The 26,027-nt window shown below is 42.8% G+C and overlaps 1 protein-coding gene across 1 annotated transcript in view; it reads left to right on the top strand.

The window, feature by feature from the left end:
• The first annotated feature begins 1,824 nt into the window (after nucleotides 1-1,824).
• nlgn2a (neuroligin 2a) overlaps nucleotides 1,825-26,027 on the top strand; it is a 369,918-nt gene continuing 345,715 nt past the window's right edge. Inside the window, exons 1-2 of the mRNA XM_034676019.1 lie at nucleotides 1,825-2,531; nucleotides 2,630-2,883. The gene's annotated coding sequence lies outside the window, so the exon portion shown is untranslated. The remainder of the gene's footprint in view (nucleotides 2,532-2,629; nucleotides 2,884-26,027) is intronic.

Genomic DNA, 26,027 nt, shown 5'->3' on the forward strand with positions numbered 1-26,027 from the left:
CGCAGCAGTGATTGTCCCTGATTAACATGGTTAGCCTTCTGTGGGGATTAGCAGAGAGAGTAATTCTGCTCTCTGTGTTGATGGGGTGAGATGAAGGGATGGAGGGATGGAAGGATGGAGAAAAGGGACAGAGGTAAGGTGGGAAGGAGGGATGCTGAGAGTGGTTGGCTAACAGTTAGGGTTGCCAACTTTCTCACTCCTAAATAAGGGACAGGTGCACGGTGCCATGGTGGTGTGAGCATGATGTGTGAATTCAGCGTATATTCATATTCTAAATCAACTGGAAATGCCGAACGTGTGTATACTCCCTTTAATCCTTACTCTATCATTATGTAACCTCATATGAATAAACGTCAAAGAAACAACAGTTTGGCTCTTTACATCAAAAAACAGGCAAAAGAAAAATGAAATGCAAAAGAGGAGTATGACTCACCAAATGTTCTTCATCCATGGATACTCTTTGCTGCTCTTGACTGACTCAAGCAGTCTTTTGTCCTTTTGCACAGCCAGAGTTTTTGCAAGACTTGGTGCATTTGTGCTGTATACAACTGATGCATGCGAGGGGGCCTGTGATTGGATGACAGGCGGTGTGATTGGCACATGATCTGCCACTGCTGTTTCATCTGATCTAGGATCTGTAGAGTGCAGTCTACTGTATTTCAAGGATTCAAGGTTTCAAGGTTTTTTATTGTCATACCAATACAAGCTGTCGCATGATATGGAACGAAATTTTGTTTCTCAGGTCCTGTATAAAGCCAAAAAAAGAACATACAATTAAAGGAAGACATCAGTAATAAATGTAAAAATATAAATACAAATATAAATATTGTGCATAGTGCAATTGAATGTGCAAATGCACAGTGTGCAAGTTTTGAGGTAGTCCGTTTTATTGTACTATTCATGTCAGAGTCTGTTTGGCTGTATTACAAGAGTTAATAGTGAATATATGGAACATTTGAGGTCCCGTATGAAACAAACCACTTTAGCCCAATATACGGGATGTCCCTGCTAATACGAGACAGTTGGCAACCCTAGACGTCACCCATCTGTTCCTGAGCGCTGTTTTGAAGCCAATCGTCGGCGGCAGCCATATTGGTAATGTTTAACTTAACCAGTCAAAGTGTGACTTAAAGAGGCAGGGTTTGAGCCTCCTAGCCAACAGCTATGTGTTCCCGCCTGTCAGTCCAGTTAGGCATGTCCTTATTTGGGCAAAACTAATGGTAATATCTTCTGAACTGTCCCAATAGAAAACAATTCACACCCTGTACAGTGTGTGCCGATCAAGAAATGAGCTATCCAGACTACACTCGTCTTTTGAACCAGACTGTAAACATGTTTATTTCTGCTGTAAAGATCGTCTTCTTTGAATGGGTGTGTATGTGGTTTCTGGTACTTCCGGCGCCAGCCTCAAGCGGATCCGCGATGAACTGCAGTTTTTAGCACTTCCGCATTGGACTCATATTTTAAGACCGGAGGTTGCCGCTTGATCTCAGCCGGCTTAATCCTGATGTCACTTCCTTCTGACGGTGGAGGGGATCTCAGAGTGGAGACTGCTAGAGTCAGCTGAGAGTGGAGGTCTGCAGCTGGACTGTCTTGTGGAAGGAGGGATGCTGAAAGTGGTTGGGTAACAGTGAAGGAGTATTGGCAAAGGGAAGATAGAGAGGCTGTAGAGGGATGGATGAGAGGAAGAGGTGAATAAATGGGTTAGTGTCCCTTTAACGTCTTCTGACGTCATGCTGATGCAGATCTGCCCGGCTTGATGCGCGCGGAGGAGAGGAGGAGAGTGATGCCGTAAGAATGAAACTCTTCAGCACTAAGTCCTCACATGTGTCCCCTGGAGAGGATGGAGTCTGTCCCTGCGTCACCCTCCACACAGAGGTATTCTCCATCAGTGAGCGCGTGTCAGCTGAGCGCGACACATTCTGAGTAGAAAAAGCGACATTATTGAGGTCAGAGGAAAGCGTTGCCAGGGCGACCAGCTTGCTGGGGAGGACACTGCAGCGCGCGCCGGGAGCGAGCGTGCGCGCCTGCGAGATTGCGCACGTTTGCGCGTGTGCGAGAGCTCTGAGACGGTCACGGCATCCACACAGCGGCAGCGGCAGCGGCAGCAGCATCTTATCTCAAGACTACCCAAAAGACCCGAGAGTCCACGTCCACCGTCACCGGGACCAACTGAAGCCCACCGGGGCTCGAGCCAGCGCCTGGAGGGTCGGACTTCTCCGTGAGGGGATTTAATGAGGATTTATCGACGAGGTAGCAGAAATATGCTGAAAAACTGAGTCTCTGCGACTATACTGGTCCACCCGGATGACACTTCCAGGCTGTCAAATTCACAGAGACCCCGCAGACACGTCCGGGTTACTGGGGGTCATTTTGCCGTATTGAGGCGTCGTTTTAAAGGCTCTGATCCTGAAGTACACCGGACTGTCAGCTCAAACACTGATGCATCTAGACCACCGTCCTGGAGGATCCGGGGACTGAGCAGAGCCTGGCTGCTTGGACAGGAATCATGCTCTGCCCTGCTGTATGTGGTGTGTGATGCTGTATTCGGTGTGTGATGCTGGATGTGTGTGTGATGCAGTAGTGCAGCCTTAATTTCTGCTCTCCGCTCCTCTGTCATTGTCTCCAGTCATGAAGTCCCACATGCCGGCCCGGCTGGATTGATCGAGGCGCACTGTTTGTGGTCTCTGGGTTTATCTCCTTTTTTCTTTTACCTTTTTTTTTTTGATCCGAAGCGAGCACTTTTTCCCTTGCTTGACATTACCCGCTGCTGGAGGAAGGTTTAGTGTTGGGGACGAGGAAGAGGAGGAGGAGGACCACATTTGTCGAATAAATTGGTGGGAATCTGGCACTGAACCAGCACCCGTGGATCACAATTAACAGGTAGGCTGGGCTTCAATAACCACTGCTTATTCCTTATCCAACATGTCACACTGAAATATGTGGCTTAATCTAATGTTTCCCAAATTTGCATTGTTAATTTGAGTGTGTGTGTGTGTGTGTGTGTGTGTGTGTGTGTGTGTGTGTGTGTGTGTGCTTGAAGGCTGTTTTTCAAAATAGCACCAAAATACAAAAAGGCTTATGATAATGATGTTTTTCTCATTTTATTACCTGTTGCCTCTGTGCAATGACTTACATATATATTTGTAAATTAGCAGAATAAGAAGCATTTGCAGTTTGTAATTATTGACATGTTGCTGTGACTGTTTTAAATGTATGCATATTTGTAGTGGGCAATGTCAGACCTGTTGTGAATGCATCATGGAAAGGCGAGCTGCTCCTTCATGACAATTTGAATATATTCTCCATACCATTAATGAGGTCTTGGACTCTGCTCTGGTGGAATGAGAGAAACAGAGGCTGCTATTCAGTCAGGCTGAGCTAATTCTTCTGTCCTCTCAACATGCAGAATTTGCACCTCTTTGAATCGAGTGCTTTGCAGGGATTTCATCAATGCTGGATTTGTTTATTGAGCATCATCGTGCAGTGTTTTAACTGAGTGTTGTTTGAAAATAAGAGTAAATCAGATTAGAGTGGCAGGCCAACCTGCACATGTTGTTGACAGATGTGGTGTCACTTAAGCCCCTTTACACATTCAAACTATCTTTAACTCAATGTGAGGAATTTATTGGCTCTTTGCACACAAAAAAATCCAGGAAACGCCTTGACCATGAGAACATATTCCCCTAAATGCCCCCCATCCACACACACACTGATGCACACACACACACACACACACACACACACACACACACACACACACACACACACACACACACACACACACAGCAGGAAGAATGGGGTGCATTTATATGCTGTGGCTGGTGTTGTGGGGCATTCGCATCGGCAGGGCCTGCAAGATGATAGAATTCAGCAGGGACAAGAAGACCTCTGTTCTTATCTGCGAAGACGAGGAAGGGGAAGGCGGCTCTGCTCACCCCGGCTCCTCTCCTTGGTTTAGGCAGCTAGCCTGCCCGTACAGCAGATAGGGAAATCTACTCTGTGGGGAGAAAGCATTTAAAGGGAGCTGAGGGGAAAATATGTGCGACTGTGCTTGTGCTAAATAGATGTTGCCACAGAGGAGATGATATTTATCTCACTGGCGGCTGCCTGGAAATTTTGAAGACCTGTGGAGATGTTAAAAGAGGATAAAGGTGACACCATTGTAGTCATTTATGTTTGAGAATAAGAGAAAAAATGGAAGAGGACATTTGGTCTGTTTGGGTCAGCGGCTGATTCACAACATGCAAAAACACAAAGGGCAAGTAGCCTCATCACAGAGGCGTGTACTAACTACTCTACGTATATCTGTGAGCATGTGAGATTGTGTAATGCCTTTTAGTGCGTGTTCCAACCACTGTGAATTACTGCTCAGTGCTTTCCATCCCTGTCAAGGTGCAGTTGTCAGTCGGGCCTGAAGTGTTCAAAGCATGTTGTTTGGTAGATTGATGGCTCCTAGAGAGGGTCGCCGAGCAGTCAACACATGCAAGCTGGTGTTGTGACAAGGTGGGCTGAAATAGTCCTCACAACCACACTTACCCAATCTTAAAATCCCCTTCACTCTACTTCCTGCTGCTAATTTCATCCCTCACTATTTATTTGGACTGTAGATAAATCAGTGACAGCAGGCCCCCCGGAGCGCCAAGTGTTTTTTTGACTGGGTAGATGACAGCAGTTGCTGCTAATTTTAGGTGAGAGATGTCATCTGCGTAAAAAAAAAACAATCTTCAGCATTATGGCAGCTGACATGTTGACTGGAGAACAAGGGACTCATCTGATGAATGCTGGTGAAATTAAATGTTTGTTTAGTAAAGGCGAAATGAATTAGTAAAGCCAAGGCTGGCTGAGCACCAAGTCCTGAGGGAGGCGCTGTTGCTCATCGCTCCCGTCTGTTCTGAGAGGCAGATGAAGAAAACAATTTGTCAGTCATTGCTTTGAAGGTGCAGGATTTATTCTTTTAAGGACTGCTTACATAAACTTGTTTCCCAACTCCGAGGCTGCGTCTACTTTTAGGCTAACTTGGGTTGATTTGGACGTGAAAGAACAGGAACAGTTTTGAAGTTGAGAACATCTTAAAGATCTCTTAAGAACATACAAATGGATGGCATAATTATGGGACTTCCACCAGATCCGTGTCCGGTCTGTCTGCGGTCCGCTGCGGTCCAGCTCTCAGTTCTCTCGTCCGTCAAAACCCACCCGTTGCTTTTTTAGAACGCAGCACGGAGCAGGACCGCAGGACAGCTGGAGTCATGTGACCGAGGTTTTCCCGCTGTAATCCCTGAATCAAGGATTCTCCTCCTCCTCCCCTCATCCATGTTGTCTTTCTGGTCCTCTGAAAACCTCTGACCTGTTGACTCCAGGCCTGGCTCCGCTCATCATGACTTTGGTTTGTTGTTGTAGTTAAGTGAAATACGATCTGGTAATAACACAGAGTGTTTTATTCTGAAAATTAACCGGGTGTTTTCATTTTGTTTTGGTGAAACCTGACTTCCTGTCCCGCTCCATCTGCTCTGTTGAGATTGATGCGGCGTGCAAAATAGAAGTCTTGCGTCTCTGATCTGGAGGACTCCGACCTGCCGGATCAGAGACGCAGCCGAAACGCAACGGAGTGGATCCAGTGGAAGTTAACACATTGACTAGAATAGAAACCTATCAGATCCGGTGCTGTGACGGATTGGAGACGGACCGGACACCGATCTGGTGGAATTTGGCCGTAAGGGTCTAATAATACTTGTGAGAAGAGAGGATACATGACACTGGGGTCATGAGAACAAGATGGGACAATGTTTGAACACGTTTTTAAAGCAAACTTCAACAATGAAATATAAGGCAGGAAAAGTAGTCTTTTATTAGATTGAGAATCAGAAATGCAAAACCATGCAGGTCCACTTTGAAATGTTTTAACGAGCCATCATCTTGTAATTAGTTCTGCTGTCTTACTCAGTACAAATGACCCAATGTAGTAAAAGACAATTTGTAAGCACCGTCAGAGAGTTTTCCTCAAACTCAAGGTCTCTGCAGGAACATGTGCATGTGTGAACTTCTAATCGAAACTGTGTGACCTTCTAACTGGACTTGAAAATTAAACCCAGCAGCAGTATAAATAACAGAAATAATAAATAGCACCAAGTTTTTCTTATTTTTTAATTTCTTTAAGTGCAAACCATCAAAGCAGTCCTCTCTCAATACTCAAAATGCAAACATAGACTGACGAAAATGTCCTCAAGTTAGTGCTCCAAGTAATGATCCATAGCATGGGAACATCCATGATTAAGCTCTGTAGCGGTTTGATAAAGATAAATATGCGTGCTACACCAAGGCTAGCACAGGTAGCAAGTTTAATCATGGGAGCTGTTACGGCTTGAGCAAAGGACTAGGACCCAAATGCAGAGTACAGGGAAAAAGTATTTATTAAGCAAAAACCAAGGTTCAACAAAAAGCGCCTTGCGGGTAAAAACAACTGAGAAAAAGTACAAAACTAGGAGTAACACAAAATCACCCAAAAGGGGAAAAAGGTTCTATCAAAAACTCACAAACAAAAACTAGGAATCAATCCTCTGAAAACAACTCGAGATAAGTAAACAGAAAAGCGTGGCTTGAATCTCCTCAGGAGCAAGGCTACAACGGGACATGGAGCATGCGGCTAGAGGAATAATCTGGCACTGGAGGAGTGTTTGGTGGTGGCTTAAGAAGCCAGTGCTGATGAGCAGATCAGGGACAGGTGTGCCTGATGAGCCTCACTGCTGAGGTGACCGGCCCCGCCCCTACCCATGCAACCTGCAGGCAGAGAGAGAGAGGGTTAGGGCAAATCACACAACAAATCAGGACCATAACAGGAGCACTCCAACCCTTCCCCATATTTCTTGTTTTCACCAGGTACCCAAAATGCTGCCACACAAATGACTGAAATGCTAAGCTAATTTTGAGTTCAACATCAGACTCCATCTCACTCTGCGTCAAGTAATTGTTATGAGCTGATATCACAAGACGGCCTGACAAGAACTTTTGTAAGACTCTGATATTTTTAGATCTCGTGCCACAAGATCTCATCACACTCCTAGTGGTAACTACTATGTGAGAAGAAATTGTATTTTTTGGGATAAACACCTTGTGATGCGTCATCTCGTTTTAGAGGGGGTCCCAAACAGACAATCACAGATAGAAAACAGCAAAACAACAACAACAACAACAACAACAACAACAACAACAACAAAAAAGTAGAGGTGTGAAAAAATATCCATAAGGCAATATATCGCGATACTTTGACCTCCAATATGATATCCATATTTCAACTTTTAATATCGATGTTTTTGTAATAATAAAAATTCACATTTTAGCCGAGTTGGAACTAAAATACAACTTCAGTATTTCAAAAACAATAAAGTGGAAAAGTTGTTTTCAGTCAAATAGCTTTAACTTAATTTGTCCTTTACATTTTGAGTAATATTGTGTGATTTACATACACACCATCTCTATTTCTTCTTAGTTTACTGTGTAGAATATCACAATATATCACAATATTGTAATATTGTGATATATTGTGATACTATCGTATCGTTACCCAAGTATCGTGAGGTTCTTGGCTATACTCACCCCAACAAAACAGGGGTTGGTACAACCTTAAACACGGTACAATCAACAAGAGAAAAATAGAATATAAGTCATTTAACTAAAGGAGCAGTGATTAAACACACAAATAATAATAATTGTCATAAAAAATAAAGGAATAAATAAGTAAAGGAGGTAGAGGAACAGTGAGGGCTTTACTGAAAACATAATCAGTTTGTTTTGAGATGGAAAACAAATAGTTTTTAAATAAAGAAGACAAAGAACGAATATTTAAAGGTCAATTATTCCATCAGAAGGAGCCTGAAACAGAAAAGCTATTTTACCAACTTCTTTGGCTGCAAGTGGTGACAGCAAAAGAAATGATCTGAATTCAAATGAAAGCATTTAAAAATCAACTGATACCAGTGAAGAAGTCATCTTATGTCTGGAGGGAGCCACCCGAGACTGTCAAACATTATGCAGTGGTGTGTGAAAAAAGAACAAGCTAATATAAATCTGCAGAGTCTATTAAAAATAACATTGAGATGATGAAGATTAGTTTTAGTTGCATTTTTATAAACGACATCGGCATAATCGATAATGGGTCAAATGAGTTGTGTCACAAGTCTTTTTCCAACATTGAATGTAAAGCAATACCTAGAGCTATAAAGGAAACCAATTCTGGCTTTTATGTAGGGTTTAACAATTTTATTACCTACCTTTTACTATAATATTGATTTAAATGTTGCTTTATTATTTTAGTAATTTTAACTGTTATCTTATTCTATTTTTATGTATTTATTCATTCATTTATTTAATTTTATTTATCTACTCAGTTTTGTTGATATTTTTCATCCTTAGTTTTATTTTTCAACTCTTATCCCTACCTTTTAAATCTATTTATTTTAACTATTTTTATTTCTTAATTTTGATGCTTTAACTTATTTTAATTACACATATTTTATTTTGGTGTGCATTGGTCTCTATTTTATTTTATTTTTATGTTGTTCTTATTTTTAATTTGTATTTTTATTAGTTTTATTATTATCATTATTATTATCTTCCACTAAAATGTCTTAGCATTGTTTCATTTCTGCTTCTTTCTTGTTTTCAATCGCTGTAAAGCACTTTGGGTTGCATTTTATTTGTATGAAAGGTGCTATATAAATAAAGCTTGATTGATTGATTGATTGAATTCTATAATGTACTTTTTTAATAATCTGCATATACAGTATGTGCATGAAGCCCTAAGATGTATAGTTCTCAGGCTGTGGATTTGGGTTTACAGTGGCTTTAACACACACGTAGCATTAAAGTGATAGAGATTGTATCTCCATGGGAATCCTGAGGCTGTAAGTATGCTCATCAGATTCTATGACAAATATCTGTTGCAGTGTTGCCATCGATTTTACTGTGTAGCTCCACAAACAACCCTAGCATTCCTCTGCTTTCCTTGTATAAAATAAAGCCTATTAAACGTAGTCGCTCTACAGTGAACGCTCCGTCTTCATAGAGCCAGGCTCGGTAATTGACAACAAGCAGATCCCAATGGGAATATGTTTCTCCTCCCTTGAGCATGAGCCTCCCCAAGTAATCGCTCAGTCTTTCACATGTTATTGTTGACGAGTGCATGCTACCTCCCTCTATCTATTGAATTATTTCTACTTTCAACTTACTCTGTTCTCTTCTTTAGTAAGACCATATACACTCAGCTTGACTCCTTTATTGCCTTTATTCCTCATTCATATATTCATTTGTTTCCCTGCTACCCAGTTCAGAACTCATTCATTTAGTCAAAGGGAGCCTCGCGTTTCTATGCAAAAGTGTGTCATTGCTATTGCAACATCTTTTTGGAAGGATATGCCCCTTTTCAATTTTTAAACGCAAGGCTTTTTTGTTTTGTTTTCACTGGTTTTAATTTGCGCTCCGTCATGTGTCCATGTCTGGAGGCTTCAAAATAATCAAAAGACACATCTCAATGTCAAGTGCTGCAATATTTAAAATGCTGGAAGCTACATTTTCCTTATTGATGATGAAGTCAAGGGAACATATTCAGAGGTGCTTTGAGGAGTCATGAAATTAAATACTTTGAAGTTATCTTTTTTGGGGGGTTTTTTGCCTTTATTGACAGGACAGCTGAAGAGAGTAGAGAGAGGGGGAGGACATGCAGCAAATGGTCACGGTCGAGAGCCTAACCGGTGACCTCTGCCACGAGGACTGTAGCCTCTGTATTACCCCTTTTCGACCAGGGCTGGTTCGGTGCTCAATTGAGAACCGTTTTTTTCGTGTTTTGACTGCGAGTGAACCGGCTCCCGGCTGGGAAAACCCGTTCCAGAGGGGCTCCAACTCTGTGCTGATCTAGAACTGCGAACCGCTTATGTCAGGGGAGAGGGGCGGGGTTGCCATAATCAAAAACACAACCAAACGTGTTTCCACCATTGTCCTGCAGTAAAAAAACTAAAAGAGACTAATGGATTCCAAGGCAAAGCAGTGGTCGGCCGAGGAGACAAGCTGCTGTTGTCCGCCATCGTTGTTGTTGTGAGGGAAAGTTCGTGCTAGCGCTGCTGGGAAAAGCGGTCACACAAATCTGACATCATGACGTGCCTCTTCCACAGGCTCAAGCAGGCGGAAAAATGAACAGGTGCCGTGTTGGTTCATGAGTTTAACCAGCTCCAAACCAGCGTGAGCACCAGCCCTGAAATACAACCCGGTTCACGCTGGTCAAAAAGAGGTATGGGGTGCTTAGACCGCTAGGCAACCGGCGCCCCGAATTTAAATACTTTAGACATTGTTTTTTTATATTCAAAATGAGCCCACCTAAGCAGCAGCATGTCTTATTTACTCCTTATTTAGCATCTGAGCAAAAGCGCCCTACAAAGTTTAAGATCCAATGTAGCAGAATCATGCAGTCCTTGCTTATCTTTTGACCTGACTCTTTTTAAGTTATCAGAGAAAAAAAGGATCACTGTATATTGTAAAGTTGATGATTGTTCTCTGAGACGAGCACCATCTTCTCCGCCTGGTCCGTCTGTTTTGTTGTGATTCTCTCATAGAGTGCTGGACTCCCTCAGGCCCTCCACAGTGGCCCTGCTCTATCCTTGTCTGAGCCTGTTGAATGAGATCTTTGCTCTCTGGGGTGCAAAATGGAATCAAGATGGAATTCAAGCCATTACTTGTCTTTCTCTTTCTCTCTCTCCTGGCCTCAGTGTTCACCTTGACTTTATATTTCCAACATGCTATTTTGTTTTAACGGTCCCTCCGTTCTTGCTGTCTCGTCTTTCCCTCACTTGCTCTTTCCAGACTTTTCCACCCCCGTCTCCTCCGCTTGTCTTCAAACCCTTCATGTCGTCCTTCAACCTCAGGCAAACTGTGCTGTACTGTCCCGGGTCGGCTCATTAAGGTTAGATCAAGGTTGAACACTCTTTGACACATTTTGATTGAAAGAACCCGATGTGCACTTCTCAAGCGGCAGCCTTCATATCAGTACCTCTCCCATCTCCTGCTGGACCCAGACTGACCACCGGCCAACATCAATTGATGTTTACTCTTTTCTTTAAAGAGGTGAAAGTCAAAGGAAGTCACAGAGATCAGTCCCTCCAGGATTTCAAGGTTTTTTTTTGTGATTGTTGCGGCCCAAAAAGCCGGATTTTGAGACAGCTTTTTGGAAAAATTGCGGTGAAAGTTGTGATTTTTTTAAAGCTCTTTTCCCCAGTAACATCTCAGGGGCAAATAAATATGTAAAATTATTGGCAGTTGTTTTTAGTGTTGTTGGTAGCCTTACCAAAAAATGCTTGAGATTTCAACTATTTGAACAAAATATACTTTATTTGCACACAGGTAACATCACAGAGAGTCTCCATCTTAATCTGCCAGACTTTGTGAAATACTGCACTGGCATATAGTGAAACAATTCAAATCAACATTATTTAACTTCAAACTGAGTAGTAAACATGAACCTTTTCCAATTTTTTTTAAATTAATTGCATTAAATTCAAAGTGGGCAAATAATTTACCTAAAACAAACAAAAGATTCTGTTTTCAACAGATGCTATGTTGCACATGTGCTTTTTTCAAATGAAATGTTTGTTCAGTGTTTGTATTTATATTTCCCACTGAAAAAATACATTGTAAATTAATACAACTATAATAATTATAATAATACATTTTGTTTATATAGCGCTTCTCAAAAAACTCAGACACTTCACAAATAGCACACAGTAAAAGTGTCAATAAAAGAAACAAATAGAAACAGTGGATATAAAAACATTAACAGTTAAAAGCAGTTCAAGTGGATCAAGGAAAAACCACCAACAGTGACACAGTGGTACAGAGAAGTATACAAGGTTATACCAATGGAGAGCCTCTCCTCAAAGTTAAAAGGGAACAACAGATATTTTTTTGAAATTTGGCAACCAGTCTTAGTTTATCTACCCAATGAAATTACAGATTTGTTACAAAAAGGCGGAGTACCTCTCAATCTGAACCCTATTTTATAAATAAGAATTGCATTTTCCCATCCCCTTTTGCTGTTTTGGCGGGTTGCCGTTAGCCCTCTTTGGGAAGGGCTGGTGGCACGATGCCTTGTATAGGTTCACCTCTTTGCCAGTGTGTGTTTTGCTACTTGAGCGGCATGTGCTATAGGGTGTTGCTGTCTGGTTGTGAGTCTTGATCTGGGGGCTGTCGGGTTATTGTCTTCTTGTCTTGTTTTGTTTGTATCTTGTGGATTGTTTTGGTGTTCTGTCTTTTTCGTCTTTTATCTTCTTTGTCTTGTACTGATGTGTGTTGTTGTTGTTGTTTTTTTGTTGTTGTTTTTATGTCTTTCTAGTTTCTGTTTTTTTTGTTGTTGTTGTTGTTGATGTCCACTTTGAAAATTAATAAAAATATATATACAAAAAAAAAAAAAAAAAAAAGCAGTTCTGAAGAGGTGAGTTTTGAGCTGGGATTTAAATGTTTGTAAGTCAGTGGAGTTGCGTATGTGTTTGTGGAGGGAGTTCCAGAGGGCAAGGGCAGCAATGGAGTAAGCCCTGGTTACTCGCCCTGGTTACTCGCCCCATGCTCGGTGCTTTGTCGTACAGGGTGGCGATATAGCTTAGAAATACTAAAAGGGTATTTGAGTATCTATAAATGACAACGTTGTCATCATCACTTGTCTTTTCACCCGTTCTCTGTGCGTGTTTTGCTGTTGAAAAGTGCAGATCAAGTGAGGACTTCCGTTTATGTTCCACCACGATACTGCACGCTGTGCAAAACAGTTTACCCTGCTTTCATCAGGAAACTGATTTGCATGAACATTGGAGGAAGTATTAGTTGGTAAATGGGCTTTTTTCGCGTCGAACATGTCTTCATCTTGTCAAACGCTATAACAAGGAAGTGAAATTGATGATGAAACCGATGACGTACAGGGGCTGAGGTTAAGGTGATTTGCACAGATATTGCGCTGATTGGTTAAATTTGCATTAATAGATCGTTAATAGATCGTGATATCTCAACTACCTGGAGGGACTGAGAGATGGTGATAAAACACTTGGGGCCCGATCTACTAAAGGTTTGCGTGTATAAAAACACGTGCAAACTTGATAGCGTGCGCAAAGCAGATTTACTAACCCGGAGCACCGAGGATTGCGTCTGTCAAATGAGCAAAATAGCACTCGCCATTCATTTAGCGTGTTTGCCTTCATGAATATGCAGAATACATGTAGATCATCAGAACGCGCAAAATACTGGGAGGAGGAGATGCAAATGTAATCATTTAGCACACGCAATGTGATTTATCAAACCTGAAGCAGATAGCGAGCGCTGTATTTGTGTCTATATTTAGCACGTTTAAAAGGCAGGTGCAAACTGGCACAGCGTTACACACACATGGCTGCGGTCACTGTAACGCTCATCATAACTTTACAACATGCCCACAACAGCGGGGCTTACAAGCATTACTACAGTTTTTACACACAGATTATGTCATTTTTAAGTCAATCAAACGGACATGAAGTCTAACAAACCAAGAGAACAACACAAATAAATAAAACAACACAAATTCAAAGCAGTTCAGCACCACGGATAGCGACCGCATCATTCTGACACCCACTTTAACTTCTTCATATAATGAGAGCACAGTAGGTCACTGTATCAACAGATATACAGTTTAGTAAAATTGGCACAGCGGCCCACATGTTCACATACAAACAAAAAATCAATATGAAGTACTCGGCCTACTCACCACTGTTTGAAGGAGCCTTAAGCTCCGCGGACTTGTCCACGATGCACTGTATGTCCATTTTCTTTGCTCTGTCATTCTCAATAGATAACATGATATGTCCACTCTGTCCCATCGTGCTCATCAAGGGGTGTTTGGTTAGTTTTAACTTGGTGAATGAGCGCTCAGAAGGTGCAACATTGACGGGAAGAGTAAAAAATGAAAGCAGGGACAGGCCTCATCAAATCGCTCTCTAAACTCCATCAAAACACTGTTTGCGTTTTGGAGTAGAGCAGATGCGTTTATTTCATCGGCAGATCTTCTGTTTTTTCTCACAGCATTCACCTTTGCTGGAGTTCACCGATGTGTTTATTTCCCTCCTCCACAAAGACCTCCAACTCCATGTCTTCAAACTTCATTTATCGCTTAAGACCACTCTGCTCTCTCAAACTCTACATGGTGACAGCCGATAGCACACGCAAAATACTCATTAAAGGGCGGTCCGCACCACTTTTGCACTTGTTATCATTTGCGCACGCAGTCTTAGTAGATCACCCGCAACACGCCCAGAAATAACACGTGCAAAATTATTATTTGCACACGCAAATTAGCGCTCGTTATTTGGGATCTTAGTTGATCAGGCCCTTAGATCACCCGTCAGCTAGCTCCCAATTGCAAGCTCTCCTCTAGAGTTTGCCTCCAGAGGGGGGTGGGTACAGCTCTACACTCCCTCTGAGTTTAAAAACCTGCAGAGATGAAAACATTGGGGGATTTTTAAATAAATAACTCAATTCATCACAGAATCCAAGGCTACCAAGGGATTTCATGCGTCTGTGTTGCAGAGTAAGATCCTGAATAGAAAACATGATACAGATTTGATGGAATCAACAGCGGTCAAGCCAGCAACAGCTGGGATTAAATGCAACCTGCTCTCCGGCCAATCAGATTGACTGACAGTTGGAATCCATGTTGCTCGGAGTAGTGCAGCTCATCCCTTCTGCAATTGGTTGTCTACCCTTTATTGCTCTTGTGCATGCATTGGAATTGTACCTGTGTGCTTTGTTTTAGTCTTTAATACCCCTTTACAATCCCTTTCATAGCCCAGGGATTTCCTACACAAATCTCACTGCAACATAATTTGGAGATTAATGTGTTTATGAGAAATCCCCCATGTTATTCATTACCATGTCTCACCGACACAGCACTACAGTTCATCTGTTTCACTGTGTGTTACATTCAGCCATCGGTGGGGACTCTGAGAAATGGAGTGAGTTATGGTATTGACATCATCTCAAGGTCAGGAGTAGCCACATCCCCCGCGAGTACTCCACGATACACCCTCAGCATCTCAAACAAGCTCCAGGTCAACAGGTCTGGAGACAGGCAGGTAGGCAGGCCTCTATTCCTACCCTCTTACCCTGGATGGAGTGAAAGAGGCGAGGAGTGAATGTACTCTGAAAGTCAAGTGACCTCGAATGTCATGAGGAATCGTAAAGAGCAGAGGAAGGATGTAGAGCAAAAATACAGGAGGCTGTGCAAGCTGTGAAGAAGCATGCAGTACAACAGGCTAAGAGACATCACAACATCACCATCTCTATTTTGCAATCCTAACATCTGCTATATGCTACCTCTTCCCTGCTGCTGTACACACATTAGTATGGGCTGACACACCACCACACATATTAGTATGAGCTGTCAGCCGAAGCACTAACAACTAGCTAGAGAAAGACCAGTTGAATGGTAATGCTGGCAAAGGAAGCAGCAGTTGTGGATGTGTTGGCCAACATGCTGAAGTGTTATCACTGTGGCTGCACTGTATAATGATGAGGGTTGTTATAAAACACACACATTTCCCTCTGCTGGTACACGCACTCTGAGCACCAGCCTAAGTCAGTCAGACATAACGAGCTTCTGTGGCTGCATAGCCAGTGGCTGTCCCGTAGTAGAGGCGATGCCATACCTGTTTGAAGTCCATCTATTGACGTAAGTGATGATGGTTTGAGGTGATTAAGTTGGAGGCATGGCCAGAGCTGCCTGCTAATGGCAGCACTTGAGAATGCAGAGGTACCAGTCTGTGCTGCTGGTCTCCCATGGGGTTAGTGATGCTGTTAAGAGTGGTGCATGAATGAGCTGTTTTTTAGTATTGTTGCTATCTCCTCTTCTGCTAAGACATTTCAGAATCAGATCAGAATCAGAAATACTTTATTTATCCCAGGGAGGGAAATTCAGTCTTTACAGTTGCCCACAATAACTTCTACAAATACAATAATAAGCTCTGTATAAAATAAATACATAGTTGAAGTTCCCCTAGATCAGGAAGAGGGCACTCTGGTGGTCTGTCTGGAGATCAGGAAGAGGGCACTCTGGTGGTCTGTCTGGAGATCAGGAAGAGGGTCACTCTGGTGGTTTGTCTGGAGATCAGGAAGAGGGCACTCTGGTGGTCTGTCTGGAGATCAGGGAAGAGGGCACTCTGGTGGTTTGTTTGGAGATCAGGAAGAGGGCACTCTGGTGGTCTGTCTGGAGATCAGGAAGAGGGTCACTCTGGTGGTCTGTCTGGAGATCAGGAAGAGGGCACTCTGGTGGTCTGTCTGGAGATCAGGAAGAGGGCACTCTGGTGGTCTGTTTAGAGATCAGGAAGAGGGCACTCTGGTGGTCTGTCTGGAGATCAGGAAGAGGGCACTCTGGTGGTCTGTCTGGAGATCAGGAAGAGGGCACTCTGGTGGTCTGTCTGGAGATCAGGAAGAGGGCACTCTGGTGGTCTGTCTGGAGATCAGGAAGAGGGCACTCTGGTGGTCTGTCTGGAGGTCAGGAAGAGGGCACTCTGGTGGTTTGTCTGGAGATCAGGAAGAGGGCCCTCTGGTGGTCTGTCTGGAGTCTGGCTATGGCAGCGTTGAGAATGTTAGATGCTGTAGTCAGGTTGGCAGAGGGGGGATGTAAACAGCTACCAGTATGAGATGTGAGATCGCCCTGTGCAGATAATATGGTCGGAGGCCCACAGCGCTCTCGCTGCTATCCCGGTCTGTCCGGACAGTCTGGAAGCCGTCAATGGAGACGTTGTGGTCGGGAATATCCTGATGCAGCCACGTTTCTGTGAAGCACACCATGCTACATTCCTGAAACTCTGTCTGACTCCTGGTTGGTCCTGTTAGCCTGTCCATCTTATTATCCAGAGATCTCAAGTTGCCCATGATGAGAGAGGAGAGACACGGCTTCTATCTCCTCTCCATAAACCTCCGTCTTCTTAGACCAGCTCTCCTCCTTGTAGCTCTATGCCTCCTCTGCCTCCATGTGTCCTAAATCTCCAGAGTTCTGCAGGAACATCCAGCGGTTCGGAAAAACAGTCCACAACTCTCCACAAACGGAAGGCCAAAAGAGGTCACAACTTCTACAAACTTCCAGAGAAAAATCTGACAAAGTTTGATGAAGAAAGAGAAGAAAGAAGAATGAGCGAAGAGGAAGCGACTCTAACAGGCTGCATGCACGGTTGGCGCATGCGCACAACACAATTTATTACAGTGGTTGTGTGTGGGAGCGTGCATGCACAGCGTGTCACCTCTTCAGCCTCACTATTCCAGCCCCAACCTCTCCACCTCTAAACAAATGGAGCGTTTCAAGTACTTCCGTGTGCCGTCTAGCTCCAGTTGATGCATTGTTTGGCTGCCGGGCCTTAGCTGTCATTATGGGGAACGCTAATGAAAAGAATAAGCCTGTTCTTACATAGTGAATTAGGATGTCTCTTCCTTGACAGGCCCTTGCTCGATTTGTGGATGTGTTTGTGTGTATGCGTGCGCCGGTAAGGAAAGAGAGCAGAGGCACGACAGTGATGAATGAGCACCAGAATGGCAGCGTTACACTTCCGCGCTCGATGATGCCAAGCAGGCAATGATCTTCGCTGTTATTGTCACAATCAGCAAAGAAAACACTAACCCTCTGGAGTGAGAAAGGACACACCAAACATGCACTTGAACACACACACACACACACACACACATAACAGGGAAAAGGTTCTGCCATTGTTCACACTCTAGGGAGCAAAACGCCTCAGAACCATTGGCACGCCTTTCTCCTTTGATTTGTTTTAACCAAAGGCACTTTCTTTTTTGTTTTCTCTTAATATTTAAGGATGCGGCATGTGTATCCTCCATCCTTCATTGAAAACAATGCGTGTTGTTTGAATCATTCATCTAAGGCTCTTCACACTGTCTCTCAAGGCTGAAGCAATTCTTCTGCTGACAAATGGTAGCAGGAAAAAGGAGCTAAATTCCCATCTGTGTGGATCACTCCTGGGCCTAACACCGTGCATGGGAGGATTTTTTGTGGGGAAAATACAGGTAGCAGCTCACAGCACAAGGTACATAAATGTCAGTGTTCTGGCTCGTACTGAACTTTATTGAGTGCACTTATCTGCTAGCCTCAGGCTACAGTATCTTGGGTGAAAGTGACTCATCCTCTCTCTGCGGTGCCCTTCACATGTCCCTTCTGATGCTCTGGAATTTACCAAAAAGGCCAGAAACAGAAAAATGAGCAAAAGGTAAGGATGCAGATTGTGTGGTAAGGAGATAGAGGAAAGGAAATACAAGTATAAGGAGCATGGACTGTAGGGTTAAAGAAACAGGGGAACACTCACTATCACAGGAAGACAGATTAGGGCAACTTAATTAGCCGGAGTGAGGGAGTCTAACCTTGATCACAAGCCAGCACCAGCAGCGAACAAGTCCCAGCATTCTGTGTGTTGTTTGCATTGCCTTCCAGTGCTCTAGAGGGATGTGGTGGGGGTGTTTCTGCAAAGGCGAAGGCCTGTGAAGAAAGCACCCAGAGCTCCCCTGGTGCTTACATGAAACAATCTCTTTCCGTTTGGGTTCAAACACCAGGGACTTGGAAATAAGAAGGGGAATAGGAGAAGGGGGCGGCGATTCAAAAGGCTTCGAGTCAGCAGGATTTCCTGGACCTGTTCCTTTTTTTTTTTCTCACTGCCTCTCTTTCTCTCCCTCCTTTTGTAGCGAACAAACACATTTCAAACAAAAAGCTCTATCCCTCTCCTTGTCGAATGTGCTTGTAACTGCTGCAAGGATGTGGGCTGAGCAGGCACTGTTTGATGTGTATGCGTGAGTTTGACATGAGTATTCTCCCTTTCAAGATTTCTTACAAGTAAATATGTGAATTGATTTTTCCAAAGGTCTCTGAAAGACTGCCCTATGGATCGCGTTCCTGACATCTTATTTTGCAAGACTTTGACAAATCTGAAGATGTGAAGAAGGATTGATTTAAGTAGGTGAGCCAATAGCTCATTATCATCACTAAAATGAAGAAATTTCATTTATGGAATTATCGGGTGGCTCAAGTCAATTTAGTAAAGTACCCATGGGAATTGGACGTGATCGTTAGTGCCACATCCGGCCTCTCCTTCTGTCAGCCTGCTAACCAACCTCCACCCATTTGCCCTTCCATACCTCCTCCTCCTTCTTCTTTGCCACTGGCTACTCCGGCCAGCCTCTGCCCTCTCCATTTTCTCCTCTCTCCACTTAATTAACCCATTGATCAGGACGCTCATAAATTAGCTCTCTGGAGAGGTCCTTATAGTGCACTGTTCCCCTTCTCTCACACCCCTCACCCATTCAATCCTTGGCCACACTGTTACCAACAAGGTCCCTAAACCGCCCTAGGCCTTAGTCGTGTCATCATCCGAAACCAAATGTATTTCTCCAAAAAAAAATCCAGGCAATTCAGCCGGCTATAGATGTACAACGAAAATCAGGGGAGCTGGACAGCGTGGAAAGGGGAATTACGGCGAGTAGGGAGCAGGGAGTTGGCTGGAGGTCAATGCTGCCCTTGTACAACCCTTCAATTCATTAGACTCACATAGCTCAACCTTTTCATGGCACCCCCCTTGTGTCTGTAAATGTTTTTCCCTTCCTTCCGTCTCTCCTTTGCTCTCTCTGTCTGACCTGTTCTCCAGAGCAGGGTGCAGGGTGCCTGCTCAGAGATTTGCCCAATTAGGAGAATCTCAGAGATCATTATGGAGGGAGGCCCCACCAACACCCCCTTCTCCACATCCTCCTGCTATTATTTCCACTTCTGTCTTGCCTCTTTACTCTTAATTGCTATTAACATTGCTTGTACCTCCCTAATAAGTCCTAACTTCACCCTTTACCACAACCAATTACTACTATTATTTCTATTTTATCAACATACCTTCTCCATCTTGTTTTGGCTGAGCCTTCTTCTTGCTTTGCGTCCACTGTAAATGATAATGTTGATCCTACCTAAGAGTGTTTTGATGTACTAAATGGATCTGAACTGGGAATGTGTGTTATATGATATTATTTAGGCTGGGTGGGTGGTTTGATTTAGAAGCTCGGCCCACTGGTACATGATTCATACATATCTGGACGTCTCCTAATTGGACCGCAGCCAGGGATTGGAATTTTTACCTAGCCAAAAGCCGAGTGCCCTTGTTAGAGTTTGCTAGAACGCCTTGGCAAACTGCAGAGGGGAATGGATAAGAGAAATATTTTCTGTTAAGAGAGTAGCAACAAGAACTTTGTCTCAATAATGCTCACATCGGGTGGCACAGTGGAAATATACTTATCCAGGATAGTAAGCTGGGCTTGCTCCTCAGCTGTGGTGCTTCCAGCTACACAGGGTGCTTCATCAACACCCCTGGCAGGACCAGTTGGGAGAGAGCCATTCAGGGATTTTATCTTTGCTGCAATACAGCAGTGTCTTAACCATAGAGTAGGTATGAGAAGAGGAGGAGGCCACCTTGTAGTCACCCATTAGATTATGGAAGGCCACTTTAAAGCCTCAGAAATGGCATATAGTGCATACTTTTTATATACACTGTTAAAATGAAAAAGCTGTGAAAACTCAAAATTTCAAGGCAGCTGTCTGCACTGGATTTTTGAGTTTTGAAATCTTACATTTGAGCCAACTGATGAGTTTTTGTTGAGATAACTTATCCTTCATATGTAGAGTAAATAAAAGTTTTGAGTTCTACATACTAAGAAGTGAAAGTTGTGCCAACTTATTGTTTGTTCAGAAAATGTCCCTAAATGTTACTGCACGTTACTGCACCGTTTTCACACCTGCAAGGTAGCTAGCTAATGTTCAAGGCTGCTAACTATTGATAATGACCATGCCTTATTAAACTAACTAAACAAATTCAAGTGACAGTAACTGGTAATCAACTCACCATCAACTGACCAACTGTAAAGCTAGAGTTTCAATACAACACTCAAACAAAACACTCACCTTTAGGGCGATCAAATCCACACAGGACAGGAGAGATAGCGCCACATGTGGGGAATTGAAAGTGTGGAAGACCCCTGTAGATTTGAGTTGGAGACCCCGTTCTTTGCCTGAAGCACACTAATAATTTAGCCGAGCCTCAAACCCATCATTTACAGTTTTACCAACCTAATTTATAAAATGAGAGCAACTTTACAAACAAACTTAATACAGGTAGTTGAGATAACTTCTTTGATGTAGTTTGAAACAAAATGGAACATTTTTTGTTAACTTAACCAAAAAATCATTTTCAGGCCAACAATTTTAAGTTTTCATTTTTACAGTGCAGTGTGTGGGCTCCAGAGGTGAGTAAATGGGACCTCATGCTTACAACTTTTAGGTACATTATGTTCGTTTTGGTGAAGCTCTTCATCTGCTGGTGGAAATGTTAAAATGCTGTGCAGCCTTCACACAACCTAGTCTAATAGGGCATGAAAAGGCCAGCTGTGAGGCCATCGAGATTCATTCAGAGACGGAGAAAATCATCTTTTATGGATGTTTTCAAGACTGTGGCTTTTACTTGATGTCCTTTAGCATGTTTGGTGCGCCCAATATTCCCTGTGGTGGTAGAAATGAGGTTGTTTTTTCTTACTTTAACTCTTGCCATGGTACACACGTTATCATCATAGACTGTATAAATAATGGACGTTGTATCCCTGACGTCACCCTGTTTCCGAAGCACTGTTTTGAGGCCAATCGTCAGCGGGAGCCATATTGGAAATGTTGAACTCAACATATCTGCTGTCGAGAGATTGTGACATAAAGGGGCGGGCTTTGCCTCTCATTGGAAGACTTGTAATCTCAATATTTTTGAAATTGCGGCATTAGAAAAAATTCACCTCCATACAGTGTGTGCCGATAGATAAATGAGCTATCCAGACTACACTCGTTTTTTTAACCAGGCTGTAAACATGTTTATTTCTGCTGTAAAGATCGTCTTCTTTGAATTGGTGTGTATGTGGTTTCTGGTACTTTCGGAGCCAGCCTCCAGCGGATCCTTGATGAACTGCAGTTTTTAACACTTCCGCATTGGACTCATATTTTTAGACTGGAGGTTGCCGCTTGGTTATCACCTTTCTTTGTGGCCTCCTGCGATGATGCACATGCTGTGAAGGCTGAAAGGTGCAGGGTGTCTGCGGTGCATGCCCGTAGGGGGTAGTGAATGGATTCTTCTTTGCTCATGTGATGGCTAAACTTAAGGGAATACTGTAGTCTCTGCAGAAGATGTTATTGCTGTGTTTGTCTTTTGAGATCCAACTCATGGGGTCTGCCTCAAAGTTCCAGTGAGGTGAGTTATCTCTTGTTTGTCAGACCACATTGAGTCGGACATGGCAGGATTGCTGACTCCCGTGTGCTCCGGTGGCTCAGCTTGTCACGCTCTTGCTCATATGCAAGGACACACACACATGCAGGTTTAATAGCCTGGGGCGTATTTCACTATAGCTGTCACTGCAGCATACGAGTAAATATGTTTAGGGAATTATCTGATCTGCCAAGTGCCCTCTCCAGCTCATGAGTCTTCTCTGTACAACAGTTATAATGCTATTACATTTACTCTCGTCATAGCCGGAGCTCAAGGTCGGTTACGACAGACAGGGATTGAGAGTCAGAGTAAAGCAGAGAACTAGTTAAATGTTGTGGTTTTACGCATTAGAGTAAAATGGTTCCCAGGGGTTCTGCAAGTCAAGGTCAGTGATAACACCATCACATGCAGCCATGGGAGAGGGTGTAATATTAAATACAGCCAAACTTTATCCCCGGGGTGACAGAGAGAGTGAGTTAACACACTGTCCTTCCTTCAGGTGGCATTTTGAAGTGCATTATGTCATTTCTTATCTACTATCATATTGTCTGCAGGAATCTTCCTGTCCTAGCAGTAGAATATTCCGTCTTGAGTTAATTATGCAGTAATGTATCACAGTTTGGGTTGTAAATCTGAAAAAAAGTTGTTTTTGACTTTGATACTCAAAATCAAAGCAGAATCAGGGATTGTCTTCGTATCTTTTGTCCCTTGGTGTCGCCGGCTTCATCTTGTCTTTATGGAGACAAAAAAACTCTTCATAGAAAACATGTAAGAGCTCGCTGGTTTTCTGAAGCTGCACTTTTAGAGACACCAAGGTCACGGAGAAACAAGGGAAACAAGCTTCTAGTGTCGTGCAGATAGTTTATCAGCTTGTTTCAGATAGCCAATTAGTGTCATGGTTTTAAAACATGTCACATGAAAGTGGTCTGGGAGCAGTAGATCTGATGGGAATGTGCTAAATTGGGATGTTTAAATTTACAGTAAGTCTTGAACATTTTAATAACACAGTATTTTTTTGTAACATTTTTTCGTCCCATACAAACACTGAGTAAATGCATTGAACAAATCAATGACTGGACGAGCCAGAACTTTCTTCAGTTAAACAAAGAAAAAACTGAAATGATTGTTTTTGGAGGAAGAAAGGTTAAAGGTTACTGCTCAGCTCCAATCTGCAATGATGAAATGTTCAAACCAAGCCAGAAACCTTGGTGTAGTCACAGACTCAGACCTTAATTTCAGCAGCCACAGTAAGACAATTACAAAGTCAGCCTACTATCACCTTAAGAATATATCAAGGATTAAAGGACTCATGTCTCAGCAGGATGCAGAAAAACTCCTCCATGTATTTATCTTTAGCAGACTAGACTACTGTAACAGGGTCTTTACAGGACTCCCTAAAAAGTCCATCAGACGACTGCAGCTCATACAGAATGCTGCTGCTCGAGTCCTAACAAGGACCAAAAAAGTAGACCACATCACTCCAGTTCTTAGATCCCTACACTGGCTTCCTGTCTGTCAGAGAATAGACTTTAAAATCCTGCTGATGGTTTATAAAGACCTGAATGGTTTAGGCCCAAAATACATTGCTGATCTGCTGCTACTGTATGAACCACCTCGACCTCTGAGGTCATCAGGTACTGGTCTGCTTTCAGTTCCTAGAGTCAGAAGGAAACATGGTGAAGCAGCGTTTAGTCATTATGCTCCACATATCTGGAACACAGGTCTGCTCCAACTCTCACCTCTTTTAAATCAAAGATTAAGACTTTTTTATTTGACACTGCCTTCCTATCTTAGCTTATTTTAACTCACTTTAAATGCACATTTTAAATTAAAATTTTCACATATTTTTTCTCTTTTCTATGTTTTATTATATTTCTCATTTTAATTGTGTTCTTGTATGCTTGTCTGAATGTCTCCAATGCTTTTAATGTTTTAATGTAAAGCACATTGAGTTGAGCTTATGTATGAAGTGTGCTATACAAATAAAGCTGCATTGCCTTGCCTAACACCATAAAATCTTTTGATTAAAATACATGCTTCCTGAAAACATCACCTTCATAAGACACCATACATATTGGTTAGTTGTACTGTCACACTGCGAGGTGATGTATATAACGACTTGAATGTCAGCCACAATCACATGTCCAAAAATAAATCCTATTTTAAAGTATTATAATCCAAACAGAAGGCCTATGTTTCCTGTAGAGTTGAATATTTACTGATGCAGCATGCAAAGTTTTCTGGATACGCTGATGATGTAATAGCCTACTTATTTCTAAACATTGCAGTGCATCTCAAAGCAGACCTTCCTTCAGATATGAGCCATGGGGTACCGTGTTCCAAGACTTTATGACTCATGATTCTTTGAAAACCCTCCCCATCCACCTACCTTACTTTGATCCCCACCATTATCCTAAACCTGCAAGCGGAGCATGTGGTAAATAATGAATTGCAGTCCATCGCCTTGGTAAATCTGTTTCACTGACTCAAACTTAGAAACTCCAGGTGAAATATCTCTGTACTTTATCTTCCAAGCAATGCAAACCACCTTCATTTGATATTTTACCTTTGTTTGTGTTTTATTTACTTCTCTCTGTGGATGGATTTAATGTCTTCAGGGTCAAATTTAGCTGAAATGATGTTTCAGTCAACCAGTGGAGTTTTGTAGATTCAGCCACCTCTCTTTCCCCGCTGCCTACATCCTTGCGTTGAACAGTGATACACTAAACCGAGACCAACATCCAGTCTATCATGTTATCTCCAACTGATGCATGATGGGTACAGACCCTGGCACAAAGCAGGAACCATCTTTCACTCGGCTGCCTGTGTCTGTGATGGAGTATCTGCTGTGGTGCAGGACGATCGTGGGCTCTTTGCATCCCATTATAGATGACAAGCAAGGCGCCATCCGCATATGAACAGGTTTTTCTGCATTGAGAAATGTATGAGAGCAGCTCGGAGAGATAAATGCAGAGGGAGAAAAAAAAGGACAAAAGGATTTGAAAGCTGAGCTCGGGAGTAAAGGATGGAGCATGCGCGGAAGTAGAGGGTAAAGTTTTATGCAGTGTACTTACTTCATCTTCCCCTCAATCATACTAAATCTGGTCTCGATGTCTTAGTTAGATGTTTCACTGAGAAACCATTGAAAAGTGAAGCACAGGCATTGAAGAAATCAAAGTGAATAGCTGGGGAGTTATTAAATCTGCACTGCAGTCTATCGGAAGTTAAAGAGACCAAAAGAAGACAAGCAGCAGAGAAGAGTGCCAGGTCCTCGCAGGTGAGCCACTCGGAGTTGTCGGCTTTGATATCCTCCATAATGAGGGGAGCGATTACAGCTTCTTTTGACAGACTTCAGTCGCAGCTTGATTCTTCAAAGGAGGAACTCGACTGCTGTTGTCAGATGCTGGAGGAAAAGGAGAGTGGGCCGGTCAGCATGGACTGAGACGTTGCCAGTAAATTATGAGTCAGCTCTGGTTTTCTTAGGGCTCTAAAGTGAGATATGACTTGATGATTTGGAGATGCTTAGCCTGCGGATTATTTTGCAAAATGTGGAGCGTGTTGGTTGAATGATGCTGCAAACTCCAGAATGCTAAGAAGATGTATTTGGATGACTAAAGCATGCACCGGTAGTTTAGTAGAAATCAATCAATCAATCAATCAATCAATCAATCAATCTATCAATCTATCAATCCATCA

This window comes from Notolabrus celidotus, chromosome 23 (assembly GCF_009762535.1).
Source record: "Notolabrus celidotus isolate fNotCel1 chromosome 23, fNotCel1.pri, whole genome shotgun sequence".
Lineage (NCBI taxonomy): Eukaryota > Metazoa > Chordata > Actinopteri > Labriformes > Labridae > Notolabrus > Notolabrus celidotus.